The sequence below is a fragment of the Eumetopias jubatus genome, unplaced genomic scaffold (genome assembly GCF_037043125.1).
Source record: "Eumetopias jubatus isolate StellerSeaLion01/CBP00866 unplaced genomic scaffold, mEumJub1_p1.0 scaffold_3, whole genome shotgun sequence".
NCBI classification, from domain to species: Eukaryota; Metazoa; Chordata; class Mammalia; order Carnivora; family Otariidae; genus Eumetopias; species Eumetopias jubatus.
Genome location: NW_028274809.1, coordinates 35,682,172 through 35,707,053, shown reverse-complemented (window position 1 = coordinate 35,707,053; position 24,882 = coordinate 35,682,172). Strand labels below are relative to the sequence as shown.

The 24,882-nt window shown below is 40.3% G+C and overlaps 1 protein-coding gene across 4 annotated transcripts in view; it reads left to right on the top strand.

Moving 5' to 3' along the window:
- The window catches only part of SPATS2L (spermatogenesis associated serine rich 2 like), a 160,305-nt gene that overhangs the window by 18,095 nt on the left and 117,328 nt on the right, over positions 1 to 24,882 (top strand). For all 4 annotated transcript variants that reach the window (XM_028124586.2, XM_028124616.2, XM_028124625.2 and 1 more), the window contains exon 2: positions 3,614 to 3,663. The gene's annotated coding sequence lies outside the window, so the exon portion shown is untranslated. The remainder of the gene's footprint in view (positions 1 to 3,613; positions 3,664 to 24,882) is intronic.

Genomic DNA, 24,882 nt, shown 5'->3' with positions numbered 1-24,882 from the left:
AGAACATGACATATCTTTGGTAGAAAGCAAGATATGCCTCCAGAGTTGGGAAAAGGGAGAAGTTAAACACATAATGATTTTTTTTTTTTTGCTGTACTTTCTACGATAAATTGTACTACATAAAAATCTATACCAATATTCATTTATGTAGCAAATCCCATTATAATGAAAATTCATGTTATCTGTGACTGGGGCAAGCATTACTGGAACACAATTACAATACAGCAGAAGACTTTGGACAGTCCCCTTGGAGGGAGCTGAAATGGGACTTGACCTATATATCAAGCTTTTCATGGCTTTGATATTTTTCATTTCCATGTGTCAACAAATACCTGACTTGATATTAAAGCCAGTTAACTCAATATTTCTTCCTGTAGTCAAGGTACAGCAAAATATATCCAAGGGCAACATATCCCAACAGCCAGATTTTGTTGAGTACATATATTTTGTCATAAACCCAACTGATTGAACTACCTTCAGCTGAATAGGATGAAAACATCAACATAGCTAGCATTAAAAAAAAAAAAAGCCATAAAAAAAAATCTTGTTCCTCACCCCTCATTTAAGCAATCCCATAATTTATTTTGCTCACTTTAATCACAAGGAATGAGAAGATGGAAAAGATCTTGATTGTGGTAGCTGTGGTTTCCCTGTGCTCCAGTGGGTCTGCCTTAACCTTAACCTCAACCTCCCCCAGCTCCCATCCCAACCAGAGGCTTTCTGAACATGGCAGCATAGTAGTGGTGCAAGCGAACCCAAGAATTGTAGACTGTAGGGTCCTAATAATTGTGAGGGAAAGGAGAGTAGGGTATTAACTCATTCCTACTTCTTTTTCGGAACTTTTTAACTATTAGAAGATTTCTGAAAGTTACCTGTTAAAAACTCCTGGTGTTTCTATAAAAGGATGGCCTGAAGTCAGTTTATAAACACAAACAAATTTATTTACTCTTATCGGAGAGGCCTTCCTTCCTTGTGTACTGTGGAGAGAAGAGTGATTATCATTCACTGGGCTCCTGCTCTGGGCTCAGCACTTACAATATCTCACCTCTAGGAGACAAAATGGGGCTTCAAGGCATGTGTTATTATTTCTGTTTTTTGGGCAGCAGGGGCTGCTGAGTAGCTTATCTGGGGCACCAAACCAGAAAGGGCTTTGAACCCAAGTTTGTCTGATTCCAAAGCCTTTTCATTTTTTATATCAGGTGACTTTCCATAATATATCATGAGATTGAAAAAAACATTTTTTTTAAAAAGTGTTAAAGTAACACATGCTCATTATAGGAAGTTTGGAAAGCAGAGAAATTATAAAGAAAAAGGAAAAAAAAACCACTCGTAATTCTTCATCCAGTGGTAATCACTACGAAATTTTTAATTTTTTTTCTTTCCAAGCATAAGAAAGCTCTAATTTATATATTCAAGAGAGTATTGTTCCTCAGAGTTGTCCTCTTTGACATGTATGCCTCTACTCCAACAATGTTGCTTAAAACATTTTTGGACTCAGGGCCAATTTAGGAACCAAATTCTCTATAGACTTCCATGCACAGGGTACTTTACCTGAATACCTATCAAAATAATACATTTTTTGAATGTTCTCCCATTTTTTGCCTTCTAAAATTATATCCTGAAAATATTTAACCACCCTGCAAAGAATGCCATCATTGCTCTCTTTAAGAACCGTAAACATCTTGTGCTGACTTCTATTGTTGCAGGAGATAGACTTTGCCAAAATTCTACTTCCTCCCATATCAAAGATTGATGGACATTCTGGGGCATGTTTAAAAGTCTATATTAAAAATTTTATCTATAAATGTCTGATAGCTTATTTGACAACTCATGTTATTTATTACATTGTCTCCACAAGATTGTTTGCCTTTTTTAGTTCATAAAATCAAAAAATTGTTTTTGTCAGAAGTTTGAAAAGCATATTTTAAAATCAATTTATTTTTAATGGAAGTATTAGACTCATGGAATTATTCCCCTCCGAGGAGTTTCTGTGAAAGAAACATGTTTAAGGGTGATGAACTGATCTTTAAATAAAGTCAGTAGCATGTTGTGTCAAAGTAAATGTTTCTCAAAGAAGCAGTCACGTGTGCACTCACACGCACATACATAAAAGATTGCTACCAAAGTGGCCATTAGTGTACCTTAATAAAGTCAAGAAAGTCAAGTCAAGTGTCAAGTGAGTTCTCATCTCTTTGGTTTATTGCATACAACACTATTACTCTTAGAAAACAAACCTAACCCTCAGCCCAAGCATTTCACTGGTTGTCTAGTTTCTGCCTTGTTTTTCACAGACCTTGTTATCTGCCCCATCATTTTAGCATGGCACCCCCGCCCCCAGTGTGGGACTCCGGTTTTGGATTGGTGCAGAATTCACTGGGGCCACTCAGAGGGCAGAATGGGCGTGTGCAGCTGTCCTCGGGTCTGCAACTTCCTTGGTCTTCTGATTGCCAAGATTTCCTTGATAGGACTTGATCCTGCTCCCAGAGCTAATTACAGAGCGTAGGCCAAGTCTTGTGTTGATATCCTGAGCACTGTTCACAGTGCGTGGCATTGTGTTCGGTCAATGTGTGTTGGATGAATGAAGAATTATAATATATTCTCTCAAAAATGGATATTGAGAGAAAGTTAGTCAGATTGAAAGAGAATCAGAATAGATTGTAAATTAGGGTCTCAGGTCATTCTGCTCATTTAAAGATGAAACCCAGAGAGGTCAGCTGACTGGGAAAAGGCCAGCAAGAGAGCTGATGCCAGAGCCGGGCACAGTATCCAGTGTCCCGACATCCTCTCCTGCCCTTTCTATGCTTCCTCCTTGTTGTCATTCCCCATTTGCTTTATGGAGGTTGATCTGACTGCAGGATCAGTGACCAGAGCCCCTGCGGCCCCACATAGTGCGTAACAGAGCATCTCAGGGACACTTGAAGAGATTGTTGACTTAGTGAGTAACTTAGGACCCTGGCATCTATCTCTGTGCCTGAGTGGTGACTAGCTACATGGTGAGCTCCCTGGGGTTTTGGGAATATTCTAGAACTATTTCTTGGAGAGGAGACTATTAATAACAGCAATAATAACAGTAGCTAACATTTATTTGTAATAAATTAGGCAGGATATCACTGTGTAGCACCCCGCTTCGGAGGCCAGATGGTCCCACGTCCCCACTCCACCGCTTACCCGGTATACTTTTATGAGACATGATTTGACCTTCAGTGCCTCATTTTCTACAGCTGCAAAATGCCAATGGCAATAGTGCCTTCCTCAAGGTATTGAAGAGTTAGCCTATTTGAAGCCCTAGAGCAAAGCTAGGCACTTTCTAAGCAGTAAATGTTAGCTATTGTACTTAGTAAAACAGCACTATTGTTTTTTGAATTCATGGCACAAATTATATATTATCCAGTCTTCTCAACAGCTCTATGAGGAGAGTAATGTTATTATACCCCATCTCACAGTTGAGTAAACTGAGGCACAGAGAGGTTAATCTGCCTAATAGCTAGTAAGTCATAGTTAAGACCAATTCCATGTCTGCCTGACTCCAGATCCTGTGCTTGGGATGTGATGGAACAGGGTGGTGTGGCTGCTAAATGTGCGATCTGACCTCCCAAATTTACTTTTTTCCTAGAGCATACCGGAATCCAGGCTGCTTTCAGGAATATCTCTGTGGATTCTTGGGTAAGTAGAGATGTTCCTTCCCTTCTCCATGTTCTCTCCCATTGCCCATGGCCAGCTGTCCCTGCACTTGCAGCTGACTCCCAGAGGCCTCATCACAGCCTTTGTCAGCTTCTCAGGGTCTCAACCCCCATTCTTGTTTATAGGGGTATAGACTGAAGTCACTCGTGATGGGGTGCAGGGAAGAGGCTGCGGACCTGAGGCACTCCTGCCTCACCCGCATCCCCCTTCTCCACCTCCATCAGCATTTCTGTGCATTTGTTCAGAGTAGTTTCATGCATGCAAAATACTTCAATATACCAATAGGTATTTTATAGATGCCCTTGTGATGTAGAAAGGAATCATTCTTTCTACAGAAAAGAAGAATGATTTCTGGAGCCAGACTGCCTGGCTATCCCTCCTTCCAGTGATTCTATTTTTGCTGCTGTTGTTCTTGTTCAAGAACTCGCTCCAGTGACTCTAGAAGTCTGACTTGCAGTCTTTAGTGCTCACTCAGTGTTGAGTGCGAGTGGAAGAGCATAGGCTTTTGAGCCAGACAACCTGGCTTTCTTCCTACTTCATCTGCCTAGTAATTATGTGGTATTTGCATGTCACCTGCTTCTCTGAGCCTCAGTTTCCTCCTCTCTGAGATGGGGATAATTCTAACCATCTCTCAGAGTTGTTGGGATATGTCTAGCTCATGTATGCAATATGAACTGTACAAGATGGACATTCAATTAAATGGTAATTATTGTTATCAGTTATTAGTATTTGAATGGGTTCATCAAAAGTGTTTGCTGTACAGAAAGCATGTTGTTACTTTTGATTCATCATACTTTACCTGAAATATTTTTATTTTTTCCCCCAGTAGTCTTGCTTGTTTAAATTCATTTACTTAGCAAACCATATCTTCATTGTGAAAAGATCATCACTGGTCTGGACACTGTCAAATGATTGTAAATTCTAAGCTGAGGTAGTCCAAATGAATGAGGCCTCATTGCACCTGAATATTTCCATGAATGTTAAATCTCAACTTGATCTTTCTGTAACCCTGAAACTTTAGTAGTAAGTAACTGTAACTTTTTTGAAAAGAGCCATTAACATTGGTGGGAGTTGGTAGTTTTCCATGAGAGGAATAGAATGATTTTACTTCCTCATATCTGAAATCTGAATCACCATTGAAAACACTTTGTTTATAGCTGTTCAAAGAGAATTAGTATGGAAACTACTGGCTGGATTCCTTCTCTTTCTCTCTTTCTCTCTCTGTCACACACACACACACACACACACACACACACGTGCAATGGAAAGAACTGGCCGGATTCCTTCTCTTTCTTTCTCTCTGACACACACACACACACACACACACACACACACACACACACACGCAACGGAAAGTACTGGCCGGATTCCTTCTCTTTCTCTCTCTCTCTCTCTCTCTCTCTCTCACACACACACACACACACACACACACACACACACACACACACACACACGTGCCCACTGCTTAGTTTTTCTTTGGGTTAGGCAACCAAAGAGTTACTATGTAAATTCTGGCAGCCTCCTCTCCATCAGACAAGCAAGGGCACAATCAATTACTGTTTTCTTGGAACGTACCAAATCATCAGAAACTCTGATTATTCTGCTGGAAGGCAACAAACAGCTTGATGGAAAGATATACCAATTGAAAACAATTCTGATCATATTTTTTTCAGGAGAGTGAGATGCCTCCAGCTGTCTGTCACTAATCATATTAGAGGTGGGAAGCAGGAATGTTTTGGCCTGCAAAAGATTACTCTAATCGCATGTCCGAACACTACTTTTACTGGCTGCTTATCCCAGGACGGTGACATTGGACATCCATTCCGTAACTTGCCTTGCCAGTTGGTCATAGTCTCAAACATGTCACATGAGCACACTTAAGGAATTTTCTAATTACAGTTCAAAGGCTTTTCCTTTATCTTTTTATGCTCGCTCTGCACACATCACTGATTGAAATGATTTCTCCCTCAGCGTAATCCTATTGCCAGCAGTTACAAAAGAGTAGGGAGATGGCAAATGAAACCCACAATAACTGAATAGGTGTCCGAATTCAGTTAGGAAGAGGCCTCTCCCATGTGGACGCATAAGCCCTATAAATCCACTTTAATTGTGAGCTTGTGGTTCTTATCTGGTCATGTTTATTTTGGATGCAAGTGCCAAAGCTGGATACAGACCAGAACTCCAGATCTTTGAGCTCTGATGACTAATTTGGGTATGCATTGAATACCTTAATTCATTTCTTAATTAGTTCTCCCAGAGTTAGGGTTGCTTGGTTACAATCATTTTCACAAAATTTTCATAAATCAAAACAAATGTACATAGATTTTTTTTTTCCCTTCCTCTTGGTTCACACGTTTTGCTCTGGTTTTAAGGCACTGTTCTTGTTATCAGATGCCAACAGTGACAACAACAAAACCAATATGTTGCCAGGCAATGTGGTAGAGTAGGACTGAGACACCAGGAAGCTGGGGTTTGGTACCTAACTTGACTACTTACTGCCATGGACCTTGGTCAAGTTACTTTCCTCTCTGTACCTCAATTTCCTTTTGTAATTGGGAAGAATAATAGTACCTACCTTGAGGATTGTTTTGAGGATGCAAATAGCATTGCATATATGAACTAATATGCAGAAAGTACCCGGCACTACAATAAATGTTCGTTAACCATGTTCATTATCAGTAAGACAATGGGAGACTGATGAGCAGGCCAATTTTGCTGGTGCCACAATATTGTCATTTAAGTATATTCCATTTATTCAGTCCATTTGGAGATCATTCATGGTTGTTATGAAACATCAGAGACTCTAAAGTTGGAATTAATCTCTTATTTGTATTTGTATTCCTCAGTTTGGCTACAGAATTAACATTTTTGGCTTTTCATGCTTGATCAATATGAATATTAACTTGAACCCTTTTGGTGCAAAATTCCTTTAAAATTTGAATGAACATTTTGTAGATACAGTGTTGGCCCTCATTAAAAGGAAAATTGTGATTACAATATGTACAAAATATATATGTGGGGGGGGCTTGAGAGAATTGGCTTCAATAAATTCACTGGAAAATTTCAAACTATTTTTAACAGAGTTAAATGTATTTAGTATCATAGTTCAAATTTAATGAATGTGCAGGAGTGAAAATCCAGGGAAAGATATATCTAGTAATTTAATGAGCTTTCATCATGGATGCAGAAGAGCTAGTTAATATTAAAATTGATTGCCAAGAGATGCACCAGAATTACCTTCCCTTAGGTATATTTTGTTTTTTAGTTTTGTTTTTTTTTAAAGATTTTATTTATTTATTTGACAGAGAGAGACACAGCGAGAGAGGGAACACAAGCAGGGGGAGTAAGAGAGGGAGAAGCAGGCCTCCTGCCGAGCAGGGAGCCCGATGTGGGGCTCGATCCCAGGACCCTGGGACCATGACCTGAGCCGAAGGCAGACGCTTAACAACTGAGCCAAACAAGCGCCCCTGTTTTTTCGTTTTTGTTTGTAATCTGTAGTGATCTCTATTTTGTTTTCTTTTTAAAAAAAATATAAATTTCAAAAAAATAAAATAAATGTAAGTTTCAGGTGTACAGTTTTATAATTTGACATTTGTATGTACTACAGAGTGACCACTGCAAGTCTGGTTACCATCTATCATAATATAGTTGACCCCCACCATCCATTTCACCCCCCCAACCCTTTTCCCCTCTGGCAACTACTTGTCTGTTCTCTGTATCTGTGAGCTTGTTTTTGGTTTGTTTTGTTTATTCTTCTGTTTTGTTTTTTTAGATTCCACATAGGAGTGAAGTCATATGATATTCATCCTTCTCCATCTGACTCATTTTACTTAGCATAATACCCTCAGGGTCCATCCATGGTCTTGCACATGGCAAGATTTCATTCTTTTTGATGGCTGAGTAGCATTCCATTATGTAAACAGACCACTTCTTCTTTATCCAGTCATCTATTCATAGACACACAGTTGTTTCTGTATCTTGGTGATTGTAAATAACATTGCAGTGAACATAGGGAAAAACTTTTTTTGAGGAAAAAATTAAATAGAACTACCATACAACCCAGCTATTCCATTTCTGGGTATCCAAAGAATACAAAAATACTAATTTGAAAAGATAATATGCACCTTTATGTTCGCTGCAGTGTTCTTTGAGGAACCTCCATATTGTCTTCCATAGTGGCTGCAAATTTACATTCCCACCAGCAGTGCACAGGGTTTTCTTTTCTCTACGTCCTCTCCAATGCTTGTTATTTTTTGTCTTTTTGATAATCAGTATTCTAACAAGTGTTAGGTGATATCTTATTGTGGTTTTGAAATGCATTTACCTGATAATTAGTGATATTGAGCATCTTTTCATGCACTTGTTGGCTGTGTGTTATGTCTTTTTTGGAGAAATCTCTATTCAGATCCTGTGCCTATTTTTTTTTTTTTTTTTGGTTCAAAGAACTTTAATAAATACTGTTGATGTGCTTAGAACAAAACTCCATTAAGAACAGTCTTCTTGGTCATGTTCACTTCTATGCCCATTTTTTAATTGAGTTGTTTGGTTTTTTGTTGTTGAATTATATGAATCCTTTATGTATTTTGGCTATTAACCCCTTTGGGATATACAGTTTGTAAATATCTTCTCCCATTCGGTATGTTGCCTTTTCATTTTGACAATGGTCTCCTTTGTTGTGTAGAAGCTTTTTACTTTGATGTAGTCCCATTTATTTTTGTCTTTGTTTCCATTGCCTTTGGAGTCAAGTCTACAAAGATGTTGCTACTACCAATGTCAAGGAGCTTACCACCTATGTTTTCTTTTAGGAATTTTATGGTTTTAAGTATTACGTTCAAGTCTTTCATCCATTTTGAATTAACTTGTGTGTATGGTTTAAGATAGTCGTCTAGTTTCACTCTTTTGAATGTGGCTGTCCAGTTTTCCCAAAACCATTTATTGAAGAAACTGTCCTTTCTCCATTGTATGTTCTTGGTTCCTTTGTCATAAACGAATTGTCCATACATGTGTAGGTTTATTTCTGGGCTCTCAGTTTTGTCCCATTGATCTGTCTGTCTGTTTTTGTACCAACACTATACTGTTTTGATTACTGTAGCTTTGTGGCATAGTTTGAAATCAGGGGCCATGATTAGGTTTTTTCTTTTTTTTAAACTATGCTAGGACCCAGCAGTTCCACCTTGTGCACAGATGCACATGCGTGTGTGTATGTATTCTAGAGAAATGTATACCCATGTGCACCCAGGGACAGGTGTGACATGTTCTTAGTAGCAGTGTTTGTATTCATCTTAAATAAGAACCATCCAAGGGGCGCCTGGGTGTCTTCAGTCATTAAGTGTCTGCCTTCGGCTCAGGTCATGATCCCAGGGTCCTGGGATTAAGCCCCGCATTGGGCTCCCTCCTCACAGGGAAGCCCGCTTCGCCCTCTCCCACTCCCCCGCTTGTGTTCCCTTTCTCACTGTCTCTCTCTCTGTCAAAAAATAAAAAAAAAAAAAATAAGAACCATCCAAAATATCTATCAGTAGCAGAATGGCTGAATAAATTGTGATGTAATAGTAAGATGGAATACTACACATCAATGAAAAAGAATGAACTAGAGCTACACACAATAACACAGGTGTATCTTACAGACAGGATATTCAAAGGAAGACACAAAAGAATATATAACAATCTTATTCTATTTATGTGAAGTGTGAAAACAGAAAAAACCACACTCTGTTGCTTGGTGGGGGGCATACATAAGTGGCTCAAACTATAAAGAGAAACAAGGAATTTATTACTGAAAGAATTAGTTTAGTGGCTACCTCTTAGGAGAGGGTGTGCTGGGGAAGAGAAAGGACCTGGAGGGTTTGCAGGGGTGCTGGCACTGGTCCTGTTTTTTGTTTTTTTTTTTAAGATTTTTTATTTATTTATTTGAGAGAGAGAGAATGAGAGAGAGAGCACAAGAGGGGGGAGGGTCAGAGGGAGAAGCAAACTCCCTGCTAAACAGGGAGCCTGATGTGGGACTCGATCCTGGGACTCCAGGATCATGACCTGAGCCGAAGGCGGTTGCTTAACCAACTGAGCCACCCAGGCGCCCTGGTCCTGTTTTTTGACTGGTCGGGTAGTTACATGGACAATATGCAGCACATTGCATCAAACATTAATGTTTTATGTGCTTTTCTGGCTGAATTATAGTTCATAATTTTTAAAGCTTTTAAAATGCAAAATAACTTTCTTTGTGGCCTGGGTTGGTTTGTCCTTGTCCTCCATAGTTTTAGGCCTGGAGATTCCTGTAATTCTAAGATGCTCTGGAAGTAAACTGTCACCTTGTTGCATGGCAAAGTGGCCTCCAAAGTGGGATATGCACCCTGGGGAGCTCTTGAGGAAATTCATTTGGGTGGAAAAGAAATTGATTAGAACTTGCATTTACATTCATTTTATTTTCATAAAACATTGTGATAACTGCTGGTGATTATACTGGCACTGGCATAATCCCTGGGTCCACATGTCAGGGGGTCGTTTATCACCTGGAGAGAGGGAGGCGAGGCCAGGCCCTTCACAGTGGCTTCCCCACTACTTCCTCCACTTCGGTTGTTCCATGAAATATACTGTGCCGCATTAACTGGATTTACAAATTTTATATTTTAGTTTTAACAAACCGTCACAAACTAACAGAATCTTTAAAAGACTCTGTGAAGAATTTCCATAACTGGAAGAGAATTTTCATATTGCAAGCCACAAGAAAATGGCAGAGTTTAGCACAAACTCTTTGTCAGCCACATTATGAAGTAATGACCGTGACCGTCGAATCAGATCTTTCAAGAAGCTGACCATGAAAATTCTAAATTATCTGGGAGACCTATGGATTTATGTCCACTGTGGTTAATTAGTCCTTAACCTTGTCCTTTATGTATTTGCCTTGAGGTAGTCATGATTAGCAAAATCTGTCCTTCTTTTCTATTTTGTTCATGTTCTTTAAAGTATATAACATGTTAATATAATAATATATGTATATGAATTGTAAATAAACAACCGCACATGTTTGGGGGTACATGTTGAAAACATCTTGAACACCACTGCCATGTAGCTCAAAGGGTGCTACTCCTTGCTAATAGTTAAAATATGTAGAGGATGGTAAACTTGCTACCCATATCAAAAGGAGGCACCTCTCAGCCCTAATGTTTTTTTATTGGCAAATATCAACACTAAGGCAATAGCGTCTATATTTTACTTTATTAAAACTTTTCTCAAGCCTGTGTTGGAGTTGGAGTAGGAGCGATGAAAAGACACACACGCACACACACACTCAGAATAGTTCTGTTTTTCTATTTTGTTTGTATTCTCTGTACAAACATATCCTTTTAATTAAGGGTTTTGTGTGCTAAAAATAAAAGTTGAATACCATCAGGTCGGCTTTCTCAAAGCAAAAGTAATAGGAAGTACTAGATGGCACATGCATCATGGCTTGCAATGGGAAGGGCACTACCAGCAGTCAGAAGACTTGGGTCCTAAGCCTGGTTCTGCCATTTGCCATCAGCCAGGCTGCAACACACAGGTAATACCCTCTCTGAGCTGCATTGCCTTTTCGCCATTGTGAGGGTGATAAGAGCAACCCTTCTCCAACCCTTACAGGGATCACACATAAGAGCGTTGTAAAATGTAGAGTTTCCTACAAATGTGACGAATTACGATCATGTCCCTTATACTTCTCCTTTAACAAAATGTAACTTTTTATTAAAGTGCTGATGTCCTTAACCTACAAGGTTCTTTGAGTGGAAGCTGCAGAAACGGACTGACTAACTTAAACAAACAAACAAAAACCCAATTATTTTCATATTTTTTTATTGGATGTATCCTGGGCTGTCTCCCAGACTTGAAGGAAGGGTGGAACCATGAAACTACATGAATGGTTGTGAGCCTGGAAGCTCCAGTGATCACAGCATAGGTTCTGTGTTCCTCTTCTCCGAGATATTGCTGTTAATGTGACCAAGCACTGATGACTTTCAGCCTCTGTGTTTCATGCTTCCAAGTTTGAGGTTCCCGGAAGAGAGAATCTAATTCGTCCAACTTAGGTTGATTGACCGCTTTTTACCAGTCAGCCTTGGGTGAGGGGACAGGGTCACCTAGTATGGACAGCATTCCTGGGAGGTCTGGTACCGCATACCCTGGGCCATTCCAGAAAATCAGGGATCCCTGTGAGCTTCTACCTACAAACTGCTATCAGTGTTTCAATAATTGCTAATGACTCAACTTTCTTTAGGGAATTTATGTAAAAAGAATCAAGTATAAATATGGAATCAGAAGAGAGATTTCTTCAGTAAATGTCAACACATCTAACTGAGCCAGGGCGGCTTCTTGTGTTCTTCTTTAGGTGTCCACTGAACTTGAAATCACTTCCATTGATGTGGAAATTTCTGTGTCGGTGCCAAGGGGCATCCTCTTGCTTAGGCTGCTTCTCCAGGGTTCAGTTCTGGGTCCACGTTTAGCTACTGCTTGACCTCTTGTTAGAAAGAAGGTATTACATACATAGCATTCCTATTGCTGATATTCCCTTCACTGACAGCCCGACTTGCCCTAACATTTTATGCCAAAGCAGAAAGATGGGAAGAGAGGTGCACAGAGTCTGTGTACTACAGACAAGTCATCACACTATTAAAGGACCGTAACTTTTTTTCTCTTGGGAGCCTCTTAAAGCATATTTGAATATGTCACAGCCGTTCCTCACACCAACAGGTATTTGATAAGGAACATTTGTTCTACTGGGGCTTAGGCAATTATTTGTAATATTTCAAGAATGGAAATGATGAAAATATTTATATGCCTGAAAAAGTGATGACTATCTTCCTAAACCAGTTAAACATCACTTTCAAATTTAGGCCCTGACAGATCCTAAATAGAATATTGTCCCATTTGGATCCTTCGCCGTAAAGCTATAAAGGGTTCTGAAATTCTTTGTTTTTCAAGTGCATATACATTTGAAATCACCACGGTTTTTATTGTGAATACACAGGGACATATTCCTTCTACAAAGGAGTTGCTTTCTTAGAGAAAGCATGCCACTGAAGACGGAGAGAAAGTAATAGCAATCACCATATACTTAGCCTCCATCGTTTGAAGTGCTGAGTTACAGCATAATCTATAGTTCATTCTTTTTTTTTTACCAACTCCCAATACATTACCAACCAAGTGCCTCACACTGGTTACAAGGATGATTTATTATTCGTCATATTTTAAGTGCTGAGCCATGAAATGTGAAACTGGTATTGGCAGCTGTTGTCCAAAGGTTTGCAGGTGTCCTGTCTAATGCTTCGAAAGTCCAGCATTAGCAATAAATCACAGCATACATAATTTTTCAATAAAGTAATGGAAAGGCTTTTGCATTCTGGTTCCTCTAAGCTTTGGTATTTGGAAGTTACTTACGTGGGAAATTCAAGTCAAGGGGTAAAACATTCTCAGGCTTTAACCCTGGAACCGTGGGCCAGCCATAGTCAATAGCAAAAGCATCTTGGTAGCTTTGTTCTCCTAACCCTGAGATCTCTTGGCTCTGGGAACTGACAAAGTGCCAAATATAGGCCTAATTGCATTCCTTGTTACTGAGGGAAAAAAACTCAAAGGAATTTTCCTTTTCTTTTAAAGGGGTACCTTGAGCATTAACATTTTCTGGAATAGCAAAATTGTTCATAAGACTTTCGCAAAGCTTTCTGAAAAGAGAGCCTGAACAGGGCTCTGGCAGCCAATTAAGAGGACATGTGTTGCTTACCTAGAGCGACAAAGAGTTAGGGAGATTAAATCAAAGAAGTAGGAGAGATGCGGCTTTGTCCTCTGTGAGCTTGCGCTCTGATTAACGAGCTGATGTTCTCTTTTCGTCTTCTTTCTCTGTGATCTGCTCAAAGATTTAGCAAGACAGTACATGATATATTCAGCTAGCCCGATAATAGACTACTGACTGTCTGAATGTAAGTTCTCTTCACGAGTATTCCCAGGGCTTGTGCCCATTGCCTGGTACATAGGGATGTTCAGTTAGTATTTACCGAAAGGAATATATTCTAGCATTTGTTTCTGTGATTTATAGATTGATGAAGTATATATCGGGTCAGATATGCTCTGGGCCAGATAAATTCTGATCAAGGAATCACTACCCAACTTTAGTAGATTGGCATCTTCCAGTACATGGAGCTAATATTCTAGTAGAGGAGCCGGACGGTGAAGACACAAGTAACCACGTGAATAAACACAGCAAAAACAACTAGCAATGCAGGCTACAAAAGACCTCAACAGGGTGAGTGCTGTGATGGGGACTAAGGGATTAGAAAAACCAAAACATAGCATAATGTAAAAACTCAGTGGTATAGAAGCAATGGATACAACTTTCCAGAAGGCTTCATTTACTCCAGAAGTTAACATATCTAAAGAAAACGTTCAGCCAATCACAGCATTTCTTAATGTAAATAGGTTTGCGGAGTTCTCACCATACTGGCAGTATGAGTTTCTACTTTATAGAATTTTGCTTTAATACATCAGTTGATAAGCGCCTGGTGCCAAGGCCAAGGGTTAGCTCTCTGCTCCACTTCCCTTCTCCAAGCTGCAACTTCTCTCCCAGAGCCGGGCAGCTGTCTCCCAAATGTATGCTGTCAGTCACATAGGAAACCAGATGACCAAAAGAGGATAGATCAGCACAAATTTATCATCAAAGCTGAAAGAAAGGAAGAACCTCAGAGCAAATGCTATGCTGACTGTGGGTCAGCAGTGTTATCTTTGTATCTCAAGGACAAAACATTTAATAAAGATTTGGGTACAAAGTACACATCACCCTCCAGGCATGCTGAATTATGTCAACCGGAAAACTGTTCCTTAGGGTTTACAATTTCCCCCTTTTCCTAAATTAAAAAATGCTAATGTGAACTCTTGACTCTCAACAACACATGTTATTATTGTATATAGGGCAAAGAGTAAATAAGACACTTGCCTAATAACATAACAGTTCGTTTTAACTCAGCAAGCTGGAAGTAATTTTAGCTTGTTTTCTTTTTTCCATGCTTCTCTATGGAAATAGGCCACAATTATTTTTATTCCACCATCCTTCATAATCTTATAGCATGCTTCCTGTTTATGCTATTAAGAGCTGTTTTTAAAGACCCTTGAGGGATATCTTTTAATATATTCTTTTAAAAATAATTACTCATCTATAGTACCCCCTTAGAACGTCTAAGGGCTTGGAAATGTAGAAACTTCTTAATGAGATATGCTTAATGGTCTATGCAGAGTATTGCAATGTTTACACCTAGTTCAGTTAACGTAAATTATATTTAATTAGTCATTCTGGAAAAGTAGTAGATGTTTTAGAATAGGTTCAGTACCTAAAACCCACCATTTGGCTTTTATGTATGATATTTATAAATAAAACTCTATGAGTAGTATTTATAGATTTAAAAAAAATTTGCAGTAGCATAAAGTCAATTGTTAGGGACTCTTATAATAATGTGAAGAATGTGTCTTGTTGGAGCATGAAAAATACCCATGTGGGACAGAAGATCGCTTTTATTAAAATGCATTATAAACTTTAAACTACTATACAGATGTGATATGTTATTGTTCTTTTTACACTCGTGGCATGCAGAACTTCTGGGCTGAACAACAGTCCATAACTTTGTTTTAATGCTGAATATGTTTCTGTTTCGAGTGAGATTTCCTTTTTTCATATGTAACTCTTAGGTCAGAGACGCCCTGAGTTCCTTAACTGGGTTCCTTCATACTACACTTGACTTTGGAACCCTCCGGTGCACACTTGTGCCACTGGAGGCATGCTTCACATGATGCTATAGGAGGTGCAGTTTCTAGGAAGGAACCTCAGCCAACCTCACAGGTGCAGTCTATAGATGATGGCTCAGAACCCCCTGTGGCCATCTCCCAGTCCCTCACCTGCACTAGAAAAAGACTGAGCCATCACTTACTCACTCATTCCTGGTCTTCTGTGGCTTCTCTTGTGGCCCTCTGACATACCTACTCTTCCAGAACGTCTCTGCCATGACACTCTCTTTGCTCTTTTGCATGACACTTTCTTTGCTGCTTTGGGATGTCCTGAGGGCTGGTTCTTTCTTCATAGTTCTCCCAGATGCCTGTGGTTTGCATCTGACAGCCTCCAGGATTGGTTGTTCCCTCTGTTTTTTCCTACCCTCCCAATACCACATTTTCTGCACTTCAGCCTCTCCCCGCCACTCCATCCCCACCCCTCCCGCCACCCCACACCCACCCCCCTGCCACGGCCACTGGAAACTACAAATGAGAAAATGCATCCTGGTGATACTCCTCTGCTGATTTCCCACTGCCCTCTTCTATGGGGAAAATTGCTCTTTTCCACAGCACTCCAGAGTTGCCAGCTGCAGCTTTGTTCTCCTCCCTTCACAGAAAGCTCACGTGGAGGGGGTGCAGCAGGAGTGGGGAGGGCTGGGGGGGACTGGCACAGCCCTTTCTCCTTGCTGCTCACCCAGAGAAGTGCTTCATTGTCCACATCAAGGACCAGGCCATGGGAAACAGACTCCCCGACAGTCACCATGGGCTACACAAATATTACTTCCATTTAGCTTGACCTTTCATTGTGCTCGAAAATGACTGAAAATACTTAAATCGTGTACAGTATTTTTCTGGAAACAGAAATTAATGGGGTTCTTTCAAGAAACCACACTTGAACTTTTGCCCTTTTCTTCCCTTTTGACTCATTATATCCAATTCAGGGTTTCCTTTTAGCATGTGTTTTCCTTTTGTGAGAAATAGTTAATTTCTCTACTGATAAAATTATGAATCATAGAAGCAATGTAATTGTTAAAAATAAGGCCTTAAAACATTTAGCTCTGGGAACTGACTCTTCCGAACGGTTTTTAAGTGCTTACTGTATAAGCTGTACTGACTTTCTAATTCTGTAACCGCTCTAATGTATTAACTCGATTAGTTCTCAAAACAGTCCTGTGACAGGGTAGTGTTGTCATGTGTCGACGTTTTACGACATAGACACTGAGGCTTGGTGAAGGTAAGGTTGCTCAAGGTCTCCTAGTTAATGGGGGCGGGGCCTGGACCTGAACCGAAGTGGTCTTGCTTCCGTGTCCATGTTCTCAATCACTGAACAAACAGCCTGAGTGACTCGACTGTGTCACGTGATCTTTGGGAGCCTGACTTCCCCATCTCTGAAGTGGGAATAGTAACACCTACCTTACTAAACTGTGGGGAGGATCAAATAAAATAATTATTTGGAAGGGCTCCACACACTGTGAAGAGCCACGCCATGAGGCTTAAGTTTGGGCCAACTGTTGATATTTTCTGTTAGTCGGATGCTTTTGGCCCTTGCTCCTTGGATATACCGCTGGTTCCGATGAAAAACAACATGTTTCTCTTGAGGTTTGCTTGAAATCTCAGCAGACCTCAGGTTTCACGATGAAAATGATTTTTTTTCTTCCAAAATGGTGGCATGCAGATATATTTAGTGCCTCAGCAAACTCGGCATGACACTTTTAATATGCCAAGGAATTTCACTGACACGTTCCCTTCAACTCTCCCTCATTAATATAGCCCTTAACACCCCTTCCTTTCCTTTTTTTTTTCTTTTCTAAATCTTGCAAAATCAGTTATCTTTCAAGTCTCTGCTCACCACATACTGGTGACTTGTCATTAAGTGTCCTTCAATGTGTCATACAGGGTCTGGGACCTTGTCTCTTAACCGCTAGCATGGGGCTGTGAGACATAAGAGGATGCTGGGCAAGGTGTAGGCCAGTGGAAAAGAAGTGGAAATCACGTGTGAAGATGAGGATTTAGAAAGGCCATGGCACAAAAAAAAAAAAAAAAAAAAGGCTTCAAAATGTGGGACAGGAGAGCAGGGATAGACTCCAGGGAGAAATGATGGGTGGTGCTGGAAGAGGAGGACCAGGGAAGAGAAAGGAAGAAGAGACTGGGGAGGACAAGCTATACAGGCCATGGGGATTTCCTTGCCACTGGTCTAGAGAAGATGGTAGCACCCTCCTCCTTCTAACTCTGGGCTTGCTTTCCCGGCTGTCAGGCTCCTGCATTTCCAGGTCTCACAGTTCTCTCACAAATTAGAATGTTGGGGGATCTGAATTCTTATAGTCCCTTGAGGGGAATGAATAGCCTAAGGGCCTGACTTTTTTTGTGATTCTTTGAAGCTTGTACGCATCCTAGATACTGAGTTCTTCCTGTGTTTTTTAATGGGACTGGTATTGCATACCCAGAGTTATGCATGTTTCAGAGGGTCTTCCAGGCAGCATTCATGATCATAATGAGTTATTTTTTCCCCTTTTCTGGATGGGAACAATATCCTTGTCATTCAGTCTCCCAAATATAGCAAGCAGTTATGATAGAAGAATATCCTTATGTTGGGAAAGAAGTTGGCAGCCTCAATGATGTGAAAATGTCCAATTTAGAAAACATGTTTAAAAAGAAAAGCTGCTTGAAGTCCTTTTTGGAATCAGGTGGAATAAAAAGGAACAAATAAAAGATTTAAAAGAAAACGTGTGGTCTGACAACACATTCCACTTCCTCTCTTTAGTCTTCCAGGTACTTGTTGATTTTGCCTGAACTTCAGATGTCATTTCTGTCATTTCATTAAAATGTCAGACTGCAAACTGGTTCTGGCATCTAATTGGGAGCATAACTTGGATGATAAATTTTTTAGCTGATGCATGTAATCAGAGGACTGCAAGAATGTTGCCAGGGACTAACTGTCTAGAATCTCTTTAAGAACGGTGTGAAGTGTATAAAAAGAGTACTTAACACAGGGAAGGGGGAAAAGGCATCAAACCCCAAAGAAAGAGTCAAAATGAAATATGTAAGTTTATCATGGCTGGAAGTGTATAAATAGGGAGCTCCTAGTCTAAAATCATCTAATTGATTAAAGTGTCTATAGTTAACATTCAATCAGAATTATAGATAGAAGCACATCTATCGCATTTGACCAATCCAAGCATACCTATAGTATCTCTTCCTGAAGTGCTAAACTGACCAAAACACTTGATAAGCAAGTAACTCAAGTAAATCAAACCGTGTGAGTCCCTTTGTAGAGGGTAGTTTGGCAATATGTTTTTTTAATCCTATATTTTTTTAAAATTTTTTTAAATTTTAAGTAAACTCTGTGCCACACGTGGGGCTCAAACTCATGGCCCCAAGATCTAGTCACATGCTCTACAGACTGAGCCAGCCAGGCACCCCATTTAATCCTTTAAAATGTGTCCACTGTTTTGTCACAGAATTTTTATCTCTATGGAATTTATGCTGAGGAGATAACTAAGGATATATGCAAAGGTTTTAGCCACAAAGATGTTAATCACATCATTGTTTACAATAGGGTAAATAAAAAATTGCTTACATGTACAAAACAGATTAGTTACAAATAGTATGTTCTAGTCAAAGAGTGAAATACTATTCAGCTACTATAGATGATGTTGTAGCTAAATGTTGATAATGAGAAGACATCCATTCTATATTGTTGGGTGATGAAATCATGTTCTAAAAGAATAAGTATGCACAGTGTGGTCACATTTTTGTTAATGTATGGATGTATTCTTAGAAAATGGCCCGGAAATATATTTAAGGGTTTTTAAAGTGGTTCTCTCGGTGGTATGCTCATGGGCATTTAAAATGTTCTTTTTTGTTTATCTGGGTCTTTAATTTTCCTACTCTAAACATATACTGCTTTTACAACAAGAAGGAACCAACAAAGTTTATTTTTAATTGAAGAGAGGGAAGTATGTGAGCCAAACCTTATGAAAATGACTGATTCTGGGTAACTAGAGACCTCATGGGATGTGTTTCAGCTGAATATATTTGTAAACATATTTCAGCTGAGCATGTGTGCCATGATTTGAGAACAGTGATTGCTCTTTCATGCACCTGATTTAGCAGAGATTAGGAGCTTTTTCTCCTAATCTCTGCAAAATGAAGGAACTCAACCTGGTTGACCAACTCTGAGGTTTCTTCCTACTTCCAAACCCCAGGTCTACACTTTCTAGGTTGACACAGAGAAACTGCTGAATTGGGGACTTGCTGCATTTCTCATATTTACAAGCTGCCAAGTGATGAAAGCATATTAATAATAAGGATTCATCTTACTATTTGTAGTACACAAACTAACCCACTCTTCAAGTTTGTCCCTGGTGTCTATCTTCTGCTGTTTTGAAGAGAAACCTTCAAAAGATCTCATTTTTCCATCACTTATTGATTACCCAAGTTTTGAACTTTTGGGGAAAGCTTATGGTGAGGGTCACACACCCGAGAACTGCTAGGTGACCCAAGGGAAATTTGGCAATGGGTGAAGCAGACAGTGGCAAAGAACTCACTTGTGTTAGCAGATAAAATTCTCATCAGCCGTGAAACCCTGATGACCTCTTGGCCTCTTCCTTTGGTATCATGGAGACCTCCGCTATCCACACCTCCTGGGCCCACTTTAGTTCAGCGATGGGTGATATCATCTATTTTTTACTCATTAATCACTCTTGACAGATGTCATGGTATTACAATAATCTCCTCCTACCTTTAAAAGTGTAATTTCAGAACAAGTTCACAGTCATCATAGAGGTAGATTACAGTACACATCTTGCAGACGGGCTTCCTCATTCTGTATCTTCTGAAATGGAAGGTAGTGGAAAGAGCATTGTGCCACAGGTTAGGAAACCTGTGTTTTGACTCTGGCTCTGGCATGAACTTGGTCTGAAACATTGGAGACCTGACCCAGTCTTTTTAGGTCCAAGATTTTCTCTATACAGCGAGTGGTTTGAATTTGGGGGTTTTCAAGCTTCCCTTCAGCTCTGAGATTGTATGAAAATGATCTACAAAGGCCATGTATTGTTGCCTACATAAACTCAAGACTGAAGGCAGAGCTTCTGTTAACAATCCAGCCCTGTGACTCCCCTCCTTCTTATCTCTCCCGGTGCAAAAAACCATTGTTTTCTTGTTTATCTTCCTTTTCTCATGCCACACAACATAATTTCGGAGAGAATCTCATTCTGGCATTCTCTATGTCCTCTAATGTATGATATGTCTTTGTGACTAGTGAAAAAAATTCTTAAAAGCAGCTACTTCCATTATTCTCCAGTTTTAAAAGCTATCCCCTGAGAACTAAATGTCAAATCAAACATTCCTACATTTGGTATCATTTCTACCCTAACCTATAGAAGTCTAAGGCATAATTTGAAACAGAAGAATTCCTGCCTTGAGACAGTGGACTCATAAATATTTAGTATGATTTATCCGTTCGATTTAAGAAGAAATTAGGATATTTAACATTTTTAACATTTTTTTCAGTATCTACATTGAATATGAAAAATTCGGCTGCTGCACATGCTTGCCAATCCTGCATTTTTAATTGTAGATAGCATATTTTTAAATTGAGTAACAATTTCAAACGAATCTACTGTAAAAGAAAAATCAGGTTACTCTAATGAAAGATTTAAAAATCAAAGATTTTCCTTGTGTGTTTTAGCTTGATGTCTAATTTGTAGACTGAAATACGTGTATCTCCTTAGCCTATATAAGATACCTGTTTTCTGTAGTAAGCACAGAAAACCCAACCTAAACAGGCCACAGAAGAGACTGGGAACTGCCCATTCAATACCCATTCTTCCTTACTCCCTTAGTTACACACCCTGATTTTATTCAAGGGGCCAATGTACCTGGCCACAAGACTGCCTCTTGCAATTAGGGGTGGCCAACAGAGAAATCTTTAGACAGGATTTCCAGGAAACTTCTTCAGCAACAGTTGCCTGGGCTGTGCATTTCTTTCTTTCTTTCTTTCTTTCTTTCTTTCTTTCTTTCTTTCTTTCTTTCTTTCTTTCTTTCTTTCTTTCTTTCTTTCTTTCTTTCTTTCTTTCTTTCTTTCTAGAATTTTATTTATTTATTTGAGAGAGCGAGAGAGAGAGAGTGAGCACAAGCAGGCAGAGAGCAAAGGAAGAGGGAAAAACAGACTCACTGCTGAGCAGGGAGCCCCATGTGGAACTCAATCCCAGGACTCCGGGATCATGACCTGAGCCGAACGCAGACACTCAACCAACAGCCACCCAGGTGCCCCAGGCTGTGCATTTCTTGACTCTGCTTCTCCTACATTCCTCTACGTTGGCTCTTCTCTGGGCTCCACGTGTTCACAAGATGGCTAAGGCAGCTTTAGTCGCATCATCACCTTCATTCAAACCTAGCAAGAGAAAGCCTAATTTTCTAATAGCTCAAACAAAGCTCCAGATTTGCTTCTCCTTGGCCCGATTGCCCATTGAGGTTGCATTCAAAACCATGACTGAGACACTTAGAATGAGTTCATCCTCGGCCATATATCTCACCCCCAGATCCATTCTGGAGGTAGATTCACCGAATCCTCTAAAGCAAAATAGAGCTGCTGTGGGAGAGGATAGATACTGGATGATCAAAGCACAAATATCCACCCTACCAAGTTTGCCAGTTTCTTCAGTTCCATCATTGAGTTATTATGGTCTCTGGTAATGAGGTAAACTAATCATTTGGTTTGCAAAGTTACAGTACACAATGATTTGGTCTTTGGATTCATTTATGGCAAATGAAATTGAAGTCTCAAGGCCACACGATTAATCCAGATTAGATATCAAAATATCTGAATTTAATTTTCCAGATTACTGTCTTGTAGTAAGCCATATAACTTCGCTTTCTCATTAGCACCCTATATATGACCCTTTGAAAGGGTAGAATCAGAGTTCGCCAAAAAATGTTTTTCAACCCCAAACAACTGTATTTTCCAGTATAGCTTGTTGATGCAGCAGAGGACATTGTTTCTGAACATAAAGTGGTATAACAAGTTAGAGCTAAATGGAATTTAAAATGACTTGTGATAAACCCTGAAAAAGTGGTACTTTAAAAAAAGTAATGTCAGCAAGCTGCCTATTATGTAACCATAATACCAGTGCTCTGAGTTTAGATGGAGGAGCTACAGGGCAATGACAAAAAATATTGTGGGCTTCTGTTTTGTATGAGCGAACATGCAGAAATGATTTTCAAGTGATTTACTGCAGTTGCATGTTGGGACATGGTATGCAACAAGACAGATGATTATGGCCACAGTTCTGAAAATGTTCAGATGGCTTTCAATTAGCTTTGGGCAAGGCTGCTTCTTGCAGAAGCCAGTATTGATTTTTTAGAGCACCTCATAGCTTTTCAGCAGAAGGGCTGATCATGTCAATCCTTTGAAGCCACAGGAAATGTCACTGGAGAGTGGACTGCAGAAGGCTTGCTTGCCGTGGCGGGGGGACTGGCTATCTGAGTTGAAGACAGTAGCAACAAGAGTGTGGGTTTAGTTAGGGGGAGACCTAGGTCTGACCCTGCCCTCCCCCCAGCATGTACCAGTAGATCACTCAAGCTCGTGGAGCCTCCATTTCCTCATTTGTAAAATGGGGGTATATCAGAATCTAATGAGAAAAGGCAAGTAAAGCTTCTAGCCAGTGCGTCAGACCTATCTAAGTGTTTAGTGAATGTTAACTATTGTTCTGTTTTCAGAGTTGACCATTGAAAAGAGGGAGGGGTGTTGAGTTTTTCACTCTTTTCTCTTTTCTTGAGTTTCATTCAGAAAAAAAAAAAGGTATGAGAGTGAAGAAGTTGAGTTTAGGTTGGCTCCACCTGATGATGCTTTTACTTTGTCGTGTGGAAAAAGAGAGAGTTGATATCGGCATAGTGTAGGTACCCTGTCCTATACTTACTTAGGATGCAAGTTTGTTGAAAACAGCCTCTCTGGAAGGATGGTGTCATTGCATCACATCTAAGAATGGCAGCCATCTGCTGTGGGAGCAGCAAGGATTTCAAGAAGTCAGTGAGACCTCAGGCTGCAGATGGCATCATGCTAAAGACCCCTGACATTCTGTCTGTCTATTTGTCATCTAAGACCTCCTAGGAAGAGTGAGAATCTGAAAATAATAGGACCCAAGGACTGAAAACTGAAGCCTAGAAAGGAAAAGTGACTCAGAGGTTGCATGAAGAGTCGGTGACACAGGCAGGACCAAAAGCCAAGGTTCCTGATGCCCAGGTCAGGGGAAATAATGACTGTAGCCACCAGACTCTATTGGTTATCCTCCAAACCTCTCCTTCTGGTCTCCTGTTAATTGCCAATCTCATCCAGCCACTGAAAGACAAGAATTCATTCCCTTCTGCAAATTCAGTTTGTTAAAAGCCACCTACCCCCTCCCCAAATGTCAACATCTATAGGTCTTGCTATTATGGTCACTCTATTTCCCATGAATTAAATCCGCATCTCTTGCCTGGAGGTCTAAGAGTAACCACCCTCCTAAGCTGTTGAGTTGGAGAAGGGCTGGAGGTCTCACTGTGAGTGCCCCGACTTCCTCCTAAGCCCCCTGTTTCCAGCCTGGTACTGCAAACAGTCCTCCATCACACCTGAAGCCTCCAGCCTCTTGGGAGTACATTTTTCTGGAGAATGAACCCGTGTCTCAAGGGCTGGGGAGGATGGTTGCCTGGCTGCTCTGAGAGGGGTGGATCTATCGCCCTTCTGAACCTTCTTGGGGTTCTTTGGGAACCAACTGGCTGGCTTCTCCTTACATTCTTGTCTGTGGATCCTTAGGTGTCAGTCACCTCGGCAGAGTCCGTTCGGCTCCTCAGTAGGCCTTCCATCTTCCCAAACTGTTGTGTCACATCTCAGCCCCTTGTGTCTCCTCATCCATTTGTTGTCCTCCTGGGCTTTTGCCTTTTTTTATTTCTTTCTCACAATACTAGTAGGTTTTGGAAGGAAGCAGAGATCAGCAAATCTCTTAACCACGTCATCCCACCCCCATGGAATGTTAGTAGCCTCCCCTTTTCAGTATATTGTCCAAAATTTCATTTCTCTTAATACGAGATTCTAGGGCGCCTGGGTGGCTCAGATGGTTGGGCGTCTGCCTTCGGCTCGGGTCATGGCCCCAGGGTCCTGGGATCGAGTCCCGCATCGGGCTCCCTGCTCCTTGGGAGCCTGCTTCTCCCTCTGCCTCTCTCTCTCTCTCTCTCTGTCTTTCATGAATAAATAAATAAAATCTTAAAAAAAAAAAAAACGAGGTTCTAACATGGACGTAAAAAGCCCAGTGAATAGTGACTGACCAAGGATGACTGCAGTTAATTCTTTCTCTTTGAGAGTTGAGGATCTTGGCCTTCAGCTCCAGAGAAGGGGTTAAGGAAATCTCTCAATACTGATGTGTGAGGCGTTACCCCCAGCAACGCACACACCATATGTTC